Source organism: Convolutriloba macropyga, chromosome 9 (genome assembly GCF_964194025.1).
Source record: "Convolutriloba macropyga chromosome 9, txConMacr16.3, whole genome shotgun sequence".
Taxonomy (NCBI): Eukaryota; Metazoa; Xenacoelomorpha; order Acoela; family Convolutidae; genus Convolutriloba; species Convolutriloba macropyga.
The window spans coordinates 50827087-50839027 of NC_134476.1; positions in this window are offsets into that span (position 1 = coordinate 50827087).

Consider the following 11941-nt stretch of genomic DNA (forward strand, 5'->3'; position numbering starts at 1 on the left):
GGGATACTCCATCCAGATTTTGGTTAGAATTGAACAACTCCTGGACCCGACGAAATAGACCTATTTTTAAAATAAAAATCGCAAAGTTATTCGAAATAATAGCAAATTTCCGCATGAACACCCAACTTCTTTCCTAGGCATGCTATAGCAAAAATTCTTTTTGCTTTACACTCTCATTACACTGGTGATACTCCACACCGAGTTTTGTTTGATTTGAACAACTTCTTGACCCGATGAAAAAAACTTTTCAGAATTAAGTCTTCGAAATAATAGCAAATTTCCGTATGAAAAACCAACATCTTTCCTAGGCGATCTATAGCAAAAATTCTTTCTGTTTTACACTTTAGGTATACATGGGATACTCCATCCAGATTTTGGTTAGATTTGAACAACTCCTTGACCCAATGAAAAAGACCTATTTTTAAAATTCGTTATTTGCGAAATTTGCAAATTTCCGTATGAAAACCCAAGTTTTTCCCTAATCAAGCTATAGCAAAAATTCTTTTTGTTTTAGACTCTAAGTACCCATGGTATACTCCATACCCCATTTGGTTAGATTTGGACAACTTCTTGGCCCAATAAAAGGTAACTATAGTCAAAATTCGCTAATCGCGAAATTCGCAAAATTCCGTATCAAAAACTAGCTTTTTTGTAGGCAACCTATAGCAAAAATTCCTTATGTACTAGGCTTTAACTTCACGGGGAATACTCGATACCGGATTTGGTTTGATTTTAACAACTTCTTGACTCGATAAAAAAGACCTATTTTTAAAATTCGCTAATCGCGAAATTCGTGAATTTCCGTATGAAAAACTAACTTTTTTCCTAGACAAGCTATAGCAAAAATTCTTTTTGTTTTACACTCTAACTACATAGGGGATAGTCCATACCAAATTTTGTTCGATTTGGACAACTCTATGACCTAATCAAAAAGACCTATTTTTCAAAATTATTTAAAATTGAATAATCGAATTAATCGCAAATTTCCGTATGAAAAGCCAGCTTTTTTCCTAGACAAGCTATAGCAAAAACTCTTTTGGTTTTAGATTTAAGGTTCACAGGGGATACTCCGTACCGAGTTTTGTACGATTTGGACAAGTCCTTGACCCAATGAAAAAGACCTATTTTTAAAATTCGTTATTTGCGAAATTTGCAAATTTCCGTATGAAAACCCAAGTTTTTTCCTAATCAAGTTATAGCAAAAATTCTTTTTGTTTTAGACTCTTAGTACCCATGGTATACTCCATACCCCATTTGGTTAGATTTGGACAACTTCTTGGCCCAAAAAAAAAGATAACTATTGTCAAAATTCGCTAATCGCGAAATTCAAAAATTTCCGTATCAAAAACTAGCTTTTTTCGTAGGCAACCTATAGCAAAAATTCCTTATGTACTAGGCTTTAACTTCACGGGGGTACTCCATACCGGATTTGGTTTGATTTTAACAACTTCTTGACTCGATAAAAAAGACCTATTTTTGAAACTCGCTAATCGCGAAATTCGCGAATTTCCGTATGAAAAACTAACTTCTTTCCTAGGCAATCTATAGCAAAAAGTCTTTCTGTTTTACAGTCTAGGTATACATGGAATACTCCATCCAGATTTTGGTTAGATTTGAACAACTCCTGGACCCGACGAAATAGACCTATTTTTAAAATAAAAATCGCAAAATTATTCGAAATAATAGCAAATTTCCGTATGAAAACCCAACTTCTTTCCTAGGCATGCTATAACAAAAATTCTTTTTGCTTTACACTCTCACTACACTGGTGATACTCCACACCGAGTTTTGTTTGATTTGAACAACTTCTTGACCCGATGAAAAAACTTTTCAGAATTAAGTCTTCGAAATAATAGCAAATTTCCGTATCAAAAACTAGCTTTTTTCGTAGGCAACCTATAGCAAAAATCCCTTATGTACTAGGCTTCAACTTCACGGGGGATACTCCATACCGGATTTGGTTTGATGTTAACAACTTCTTGACTCGATAAAAAAGACCTATTTTTGAAATTCGCTAATCGCGAAATTCGCGAATTTCCGAATGAAAAACTAACTTCTTTCCTAGGCAATCCATAGCAAAAATTCTTTCTGTTTTACACTCTAGGTATACATGGGATACTCCATCCAGATTTTGGTTAGATTTGAACAACTCCTTGACCCAATGAAAAAGACCTATTTTTAAAATTCGTTATTTGCGAAATTTGCAAATTTCCGTATGAAAACCCAAGTTTTTCCCTAATCAAGCTATAGCAAAAATTCTTTTTGTTTTAGACTCTAAGTACCCATGGTATACTCCATTACCCATTTGGTTAGATTTGGACAACTTCTTGGCCCAATAAAAGGTAACTATAGTCAAAATTCGCTAATCGCGAAATTCGCAAAATTCCGTATCAAAAACTAGCTTTTTTCGTAGGCAACCTATAGCAAAAATTCCTTATGTACTAGGCTTTAACTTCACGGGGAATACTCGATACCGGATTTGGTTTGATTTTAACAACTTCTTGACTCGATAAAAAAGACCTATTTTTAAAATTCGCTAATCGCGAAATTCGTGAATTTCCGTATGAAAAACTAACTTTTTTCCTAGACAAGCTATAGCAAAAATTCTTTTTGTTTTACACTCTAACTACATAGGGGATAGTCCATACCAAATTTTGTTCGATTTGGACAACTCTATGACCTAATCAAAAAGACCTATTTTTCAAAATTATTTAAAATTGAATAATCGAATTAATCGCAAATTTCCGTATGAAAAGCCAGCTTTTTTCCTAGACAAGCTATAGCAAAAACTCTTTTGGTTTTAGATTTAAGGTTCACAGGGGATACTCCGTACCGAGTTTTGTACGATTTGGACAAGTCCTTGACCCAATGAAAAAGACCTATTTTTAAAATTCGTTATTTGCGAAATTTGCAAATTTCCGTATGAAAACCCAAGTTTTTTCCTAATCAAGTTATAGCAAAAATTCTTTTTGTTTTAGACTCTTAGTACCCATGGTATACTCCATACCCCATTTGGTTAGATTTGGACAACTTCTTGGCCCAAAAAAAAAGATAACTATTGTCAAAATTCGCTAATCGCGAAATTCAAAAATTTCCGTATCAAAAACTAGCTTTTTTCGTAGGCAACCTATAGCAAAAATTCCTTATGTACTAGGCTTTAACTTCACGGGGGATACTCCATACCGGATTTGGTTTGATTTTAACAACTTCTTGACTCGATAAAAAAGACCTATTTTTGAAACTCGCTAATCGCGAAATTCGCGAATTTCCGTATGAAAAACTAACTTCTTTCCTAGGCAATCTATAGCAAAAAGTCTTTCTGTTTTACAGTCTAGGTATACATGGAATACTCCATCCAGATTTTGGTTAGATTTGAACAACTCCTGGACCCGACGAAATAGACCTATTTTTAAAATAAAAATCGCAAAATTATTCGAAATAATAGCAAATTTCCGTATGAAAACCCAACTTCTTTCCTAGGCATGCTATAACAAAAATTCTTTTTGCTTTACACTCTCACTACACTGGTGATACTCCACACCGAGTTTTGTTTGATTTGAACAACTTCTTGACCCGATGAAAAAAACTTTTCAGAATTAGGTCTTCGAAATAATAGCAGATTTCCGTATCAAAAACTAGCTTTTTTCGCAGGCAACCTATAGCAAAAATTCCTTTGACTAGGCTTTAACTTCACGGGGAATACTCGATACCGGATTTGGTTTGATTTTAACAACTTCTTGACTCGATAAAAAAGACCTATTTTTAAAATTCGCTAATCGCGAAATTCGTGAATTTCCGTATGAAAAACTAACTTTTTTCCTAGACAAGCTATAGCAAAAATTCTTTTTGTTTTACACTCTAACTACATAGGGGATAGTCCATACCAAATTTTGTTCGATTTGGACAACTCTATGACCTAATCAAAAAGACCTATTTTTCAAAATTATTTAAAATTGAATAATCGAATTAATCGCAAATTTCCGTATGAAAAGCCAGCTTTTTTCCTAGACAAGCTATAGCAAAAACTCTTTTGGTTTTAGATTTAAGGTTCACAGGGGATACTCCGTACCGAGTTTTGTACGATTTGGACAAGTCCTTGACCCAATGAAAAAGACCTATTTTTAAAATTCGTTATTTGCGAAATTTGCAAATTTCCGTATGAAAACCCAAGTTTTTTCCTAATCAAGTTATAGCAAAAATTCTTTTTGTTTTAGACTCTTAGTACCCATGGTATACTCCATACCCCATTTGGTTAGATTTGGACAACTTCTTGGCCCAAAAAAAAAGATAACTATTGTCAAAATTCGCTAATCGCGAAATTCAAAAATTTCCGTATCAAAAACTAGCTTTTTTCGTAGGCAACCTATAGCAAAAATTCCTTATGTACTAGGCTTTAACTTCACGGGGGATACTCCATACCGGATTTGGTTTGATTTTAACAACTTCTTGACTCGATAAAAAAGACCTATTTTTGAAACTCGCTAATCGCGAAATTCGCGAATTTCCGTATGAAAAACTAACTTCTTTCCTAGGCAATCTATAGCAAAAAGTCTTTCTGTTTTACAGTCTAGGTATACATGGAATACTCCATCCAGATTTTGGTTAGATTTGAACAACTCCTGGACCCGACGAAATAGACCTATTTTTAAAATAAAAATCGCAAAATTATTCGAAATAATAGCAAATTTCCGTATGAAAACCCAACTTCTTTCCTAGGCATGCTATAACAAAAATTCTTTTTGCTTTACACTCTCACTACACTGGTGATACTCCACACCGAGTTTTGTTTGATTTGAACAACTTCTTGACCCGATGAAAAAAACTTTTCAGAATTAGGTCTTCGAAATAATAGCAGATTTCCGTATCAAAAACTAGCTTTTTTCGCAGGCAACCTATAGCAAAAATTCCTTTGACTAGGCTTTAACTTCACGGGGAATACTCGATACCGGATTTGGTTTGATTTTAACAACTTCTTGACTCGATAAAAAAGACCTATTTTTAAAATTCGCTAATCGCGAAATTCGTGAATTTCCGTATGAAAAACTAACTTTTTTCCTAGACAAGCTATAGCAAAAATTCTTTTTGTTTTACACTCTAACTACATAGGGGATAGTCCATACCAAATTTTGTTCGATTTGGACAACTCTATGACCTAATCAAAAAGACCTATTTTTCAAAATTATTTAAAATTGAATAATCGAATTAATCGCAAATTTCCGTATGAAAAGCCAGCTTTTTTCCTAGACAAGCTATAGCAAAAACTCTTTTGGTTTTAGATTTAAGGTTCACAGGGGATACTCCGTACCGAGTTTTGTACGATTTGGACAAGTCCTTGACCCAATGAAAAAGACCTATTTTTAAAATTCGTTATTTGCGAAATTTGCAAATTTCCGTATGAAAACCCAAGTTTTTTCCTAATCAAGTTATAGCAAAAATTCTTTTTGTTTTAGACTCTTAGTACCCATGGTATACTCCATACCCCATTTGGTTAGATTTGGACAACTTCTTGGCCCAAAAAAAAAGATAACTATTGTCAAAATTCGCTAATCGCGAAATTCAAAAATTTCCGTATCAAAAACTAGCTTTTTTCGTAGGCAACCTATAGCAAAAATTCCTTATGTACTAGGCTTTAACTTCACGGGGGATACTCCATACCGGATTTGGTTTGATTTTAACAACTTCTTGACTCGATAAAAAAGACCTATTTTTGAAACTCGCTAATCGCGAAATTCGCGAATTTCCGTATGAAAAACTAACTTCTTTCCTAGGCAATCTATAGCAAAAAGTCTTTCTGTTTTACAGTCTAGGTATACATGGAATACTCCATCCAGATTTTGGTTAGATTTGAACAACTCCTGGACCCGACGAAATAGACCTATTTTTAAAATAAAAATCGCAAAATTATTCGAAATAATAGCAAATTTCCGTATGAAAACCCAACTTCTTTCCTAGGCATGCTATAACAAAAATTCTTTTTGCTTTACACTCTCACTACACTGGTGATACTCCACACCGAGTTTTGTTTGATTTGAACAACTTCTTGACCCGATGAAAAAACTTTTCAGAATTAAGTCTTCGAAATAATAGCAAATTTCCGTATCAAAAACTAGCTTTTTTCGTAGGCAACCTATAGCAAAAATCCCTTATGTACTAGGCTTCAACTTCACGGGGGATACTCCATACCGGATTTGGTTTGATGTTAACAACTTCTTGACTCGATAAAAAAGACCTATTTTTGAAATTCGCTAATCGCGAAATTCGCGAATTTCCGAATGAAAAACTAACTTCTTTCCTAGGCAATCCATAGCAAAAATTCTTTCTGTTTTACACTCTAGGTATACATGGGATACTCCATCCAGATTTTGGTTAGATTTGAACAACTCCTGGACCCGACGAAATAGACCTATTTTTAACATAAAAATCGCAAAATTATTCGAAATAATAGCAAATTTCCGTATGAAAACCCAACTTCTTTCCTAGGCATGCTATAGCAAAAATTCTTTTTGCTTTACACTCTCATTACACTGGTGGTACTCCACACCGAGTTTTGTTTGATTTGAACAACTTCTTGACCCGATGAAAAAAACTTTTCAGAATTAGGTCTTCGAAATAATAGCAGATTTCCGTATCAAAAACTAGCTTTTTTCGCAGGCAACCTATAGCAAAAATTCCTTTGACTAGGCTTTAACTTCACGGGGAATACTCGATACCGGATTTGGTTTGATTTTAACAACTTCTTGACTCGATAAAAAAGACCTATTTTTAAAATTCGCTAATCGCGAAATTCGCGAATTTCCGTATGAAAAACAAACTTTTTTCCTAGACAAGCTATTGCAAAAATTCTTTTTGTTTTACACTCTAACTACATAGGGGATACTCCATACCAAATTTGGTTCGACTTGGACAACTCTATGACCTAATCAAATAGACCTATTTTTCAAAATTATTTAAAATTGAATAATCGAATTAATCGCAAATTTCCGTATGAAAAGCCAGCTCTTTCCTAGACAAGCTATAGCAAAAACTATTTTTGTTTTAGATTTTAGGTTCACAGGGGATACTCCGTACCGAGTTTGGTACGATTTGGACAAGTCCTTGACCCAATGAAAAAGACCTATTTTTAAAATTCGTTATTTGCGAAATTTGCAAATTTCCGTATTAAAAACCAAGTTTTTTCCTAATCAAGCTATAGCAAAAATTTTTTTTGTTTTAGACTCTAAGTACCCATGGTATACTCCATACCCCATTTGGTTAGATTTGGACAACTTCTTGGCCCAATAAAAGATAACAATAGTCAAATTTCGCTAATCGCGAAATTCGCAAATTTCCGTATCAAAAACTAGCTTTCTTCGTAGGGAACCTATAGCAAAAATTCCTTATGTACTAGGCTTTAACTTCACGGGGATACTCCATACCGGATTTGGTTTGATTTTAACAACTTCTTGACTCGATAAAATAGACCTATTTTTAAAAATCGCTAATCGCGAAATTCGCGAATTTCCGTATGAAAAACTAACTTCTTTCCTAGGCAATCAAAAGCAAAAATTCTTTCTGTTTTACACTCTAGGTATACATGGGATACTCCATCCAGATTTTGGTTAGATTTGAACAACTCCTGGACCTGACGAAATAGACCTATTTTTAAAATAAAAATCGCAAAATTATTCGAAATAATAGCAAATTTCCGTATGAAAACCCAACTTCTTTCCTAGGCATGCTATAGCAAAAGTTCTTTTTGCTTTACACTCTCATTACACTGGTGATACTCCACACCGAGTTTTGTTTGATTTGAACAACTTCTTGACCCGATGAAGAAACTTTTCAGAGTTAAGTCTTCGAAATAATAGGAAAATTTCCGTATGAAAAACTAACTTTTTTCCTAGGCAAGCTAGAGCAAAAACTCCTTTTGTCCAAAACTCAAACCGTAGATTTAGGTTAACTGCAGAAGTTTTCAGACCAGGAAACTACCAGGAAACATGATTGATTAACGAAATCAATTAGTAAACAATGCTTGTTTTAAGGTGTGATTGATTTTTAATACAAGTAAAGCCATAAATTTAATCTACTCTGCACGAACAATGGGCTAAACAGAATAACTACAATTGACCAATTTGATTTCTCAGATACCATTTGGAAGCTCAATCGAATCATCCGAATTTACCGAAATCGTAGTTTCAAAGCTATCGTCATTAGTCAAGTCTACCAACTCAATGTTCGCCTTCTCAAGTTTTTCGACTCTCTCGTTTAAAGCTTTGACTTTCTTTTTGAGTTCATTGACTTCCAATTTTAAACTTTCTTCATTTTCAACTCGTGCTTCTCTATTTTCTGCTGTTGACAAACGGGGCCTCTTACAAATTACTCCTCCAGTTCTGGTTACAACAATTTGTGTTTGCTGCATAATAACAACTGAAAAACTAGGACAAGAAAGTCAGAAAAGCAAGAGCAACAAAAAATTTTGTCTAACAATTAACATACGGAGCGATACTCTAAATTACACTGGTGATACTTCATACCGAGTTTTGTTTGATTTGAACAACTTCTTGACCCGATAAAAATACCTTTTTTTAAAATTCGCTAATCGCGAAAGTCACAAATTGCCGTATGAAAAACTAACTTTTTTCCTTGGCAAGCTATAGAAAAAATTCTTTTTCTTTGAGACTCTAGGTACTCATGGTATACTCCATAACCAGTTTGGTTCGATTTGAACAAGTCTATGACCCTATGAAAAAGACTATTTTTAAAATTACCTATTCGTAATAATCAAAGTGTTTCAAAACGCTGATGAAATATAAATCACCCAGGAAAGCAAACTTTATAAACTTGCTTTTAATTTCATCTAGTTAAAAACAAGTAAGAAAAATCTAACAGTACTAATCATGCTCAAAGTATTTAACACGCTGATGAAATATAAATCCCCTAGGAAAGCAAACTTTATAAGCTTGTTTTTAATTGCATCTAGTTTGAAAGCCTGGGCATCAGTTAACTATGCAACACGGTAAGCGGGAGGTTCAAAAGAGTCTGAATTTTTGGCAAATTCCGTTGACCTCAGATCAACTACAAATTTTTCAACAATTTCGTACAGCTGTACAAAACACTGCAACTCCGAATCTTGCTCTTTGAAAAGCAAAATCTGGCCAACTATGGTTTCACCGTTCTCATCGATAGCAACAAAACTGTTGGCGTTTGATCTTGTATACTTCTGACTATCAAGTTAAAAGCGCCCTCGATACCTACAGAACAAACGGGCTTCAGGAAACTTTTTTTTGGTTTCATAAAAAAATTGTTCCTTTCTAAGCACAAATCCTCCGTGATACCAGTTGGCCTCCTCCTCAGATTTTCAATATAAGCTTTTAGATGGTCATCTTTCACTTCGAAGCTTTCAAGTTGTCGGTTTCGTATATAACGACTAACGATCAAACTGCAGGTATTGACACTCCTAATTTCTCTTTTGAACTCGTTTGGAAGAACTACTTGGCAAGTTGCATTGTCGATTGCTCTTAGTTCCGTCAAACTTAGTTGCTCGGCAAAAATTTTTATGACGTCACTGGCCACACCTTTAAGGCACTGATGCATCGTGTCTACTGGACACGTCAAGGGAAGATTTGGGATGATGTCAAACAGTTTAGAGCGTCCTTTAACGCCTAGTGTGTCCACCTCTGGGTCTTTCTCCTTCCTCGACTTTCTTTCCTCAACACTTCCGCTTTCAGCTTGCATAACAAGAATATGATGCTCAGCAGGGTTCCGCATTGAGAAGGATTTACTGTTTGGATAAAAGTGAGTTCCTGGAAATCTTTGAAACCCTCGCATGGTAGAAAGACCCCAGCCGTGATAACCATTGAATTTTTTCATATTCAAAACATCATGCCTGCACACAAGGTCTACCACGAGAAAAAATGTTGTAAAACTGATTTTGTATAGTCTCCCTTTGTAACAAATGTTCTTGTGTTTTGCAAGTTCAGATCTGTAGTGTTCAAATATAGGGTCCCAGAAAACTTTTCCTTTTCCGTACCACAATGAGCAAAGAAAGATGTTGTCAAATGAAGCTCTTAATTTTGGCGGCAGATCAGCAAGAGCAACCCAAACAGGGTAGGCTGAGCAATCACTTGACTTTCGAACTTCAACTCCATCTATGTTTAAAATTAGTTTCACGTTGATTGTCTGGTCATCGAAAAGACTTGTTAGCTTGAGATCCGTTTCGGTTTCTGGGTTAGCGTAATCTATAATTTCGTTGATGTACTTTTCTACTTTCTCCTTTAGTTTTTCTGCAAAATTAAGAAGAATAACTTCTCCGCTGGCATTTTTTTCTGTGTCCTTTACGTAGAGATCCGTTAATTTCTTGGTTTCACTTTTTATAAAATTGGGAGTAGGCACATTGTCGTGGGGATGATTAATTTTTTGCCATTTCAGCAGATCGAACAGAGCTTCGTCGGGTAGACAATGTCGAGTAGCAACTGCAAATAAACCCATTGACGCATTATGAACAGTTACATTCGAGTTACAAGTTTACGGATTCGAAGAAAACTGGAAACTTCTTTCTGCCACATCAGTGCCATCACTGTCATCAAGATCATCTTCGTCATAATCATTGGAGGTCACCTCAGATTCTTCTCCAATTGGGAGGTCAAATTCAGGTTCGGTTTCAAAAGAGGCTTCGGTTGCAAGGTAATCGTCAGCAGAACATTGCGAACTCACTTGTGTATCTGTTTCCTCAGTTTCAACTTCCGAAGAGCGAGTGGCATCTATCTGGTGTATGAAGGTTCTGATTTCGCGACTCGAACCTTCTAAGATTCTTCTTTTGACCCACCTTTTCCGTTGATTTCTAAATTTTCTCTTGGCCGAAAGTTCACAATCAGTCGGTGTACCAATGCTAGACTGACTTGCAGTGTAGTTGGAACTACTCTGACCAGATCCTAAGATTGCACCTGTGGCACTTGACGAAAATGTCAGCTGAGTGGAGACATCAGGACTTTGGAATCGAGGAGTAGTTGGTTCTAAATTTTCTCGATTTAGCGGCACGTGTTTTTCTTTATGTGGGCACCTACATTTAAGACTACCGTCTTTGAAGTAGTTTGATCCGTAACTCACAGTTATTTCTTCACCAAGCCCTATGGAGTCTATTACTTGAAGAAACACGCACTTGTTGTGGGGGAGAAAAGAACTTGTGTATCCTAAGAAAAATTTCGTATTAGGCTGACAAGAGTGATTTGCAAAACGAATGGGGCCAAGCAGTACCACTTCATCCTGCTCATGCTCGCCACGCATTACAGACAAATCGGACATCTCATTTTGCAGTTCAAGAGGAACAGTTTCAATTGGGCCCACAGGAAAAAATCTAAGGGGTTGCAATGAAGGTTTTAATACCTTTCCCGTATTGTTGAAGAGGCCATAGCCACCATAGTTGTCGGGCAAGATTTTAAACCCTGATGCAATACAAAGCTCATATAGTTCTTGTAGCGAAAAATAAGCCTTTGAAAGCTGTTTGTCGAATTTCATGCGGCTCTCGAACTGTTCGAAGCTGTTCAGAGGCAGCATCATTTGAGGACAGATATTAAAACTGGTTAACACTTAACGCACATTTTGTCCATCAGCAATCACTAAATCTTCGCATGTAATCATATCACTTGAAAAACTTAAGCAGTGGTTACGTTATGCCCGTCATAGAGATAATTTCGAAAAACTATTTAAACAAATTCTTTTATGGAAAAGTAATCATGGTTTTAATAAATTGTTTAATTCAGGATCAATAGACAATACAAACCTTCTGACGCTGGCAAAACAGCGAATGTTTAAACAAAGTAAACAAACTGGATCTAAGAAAGTTACAGAAAGTTAGTTCAAGTTCACAAAACATAACCGACTAACGTCGGGATACTATATAAGAAAGTTACCAAAAGGTTAGTTCAGGTTCCCTAAACATAACCGACTAACGTCAGGAAAATTG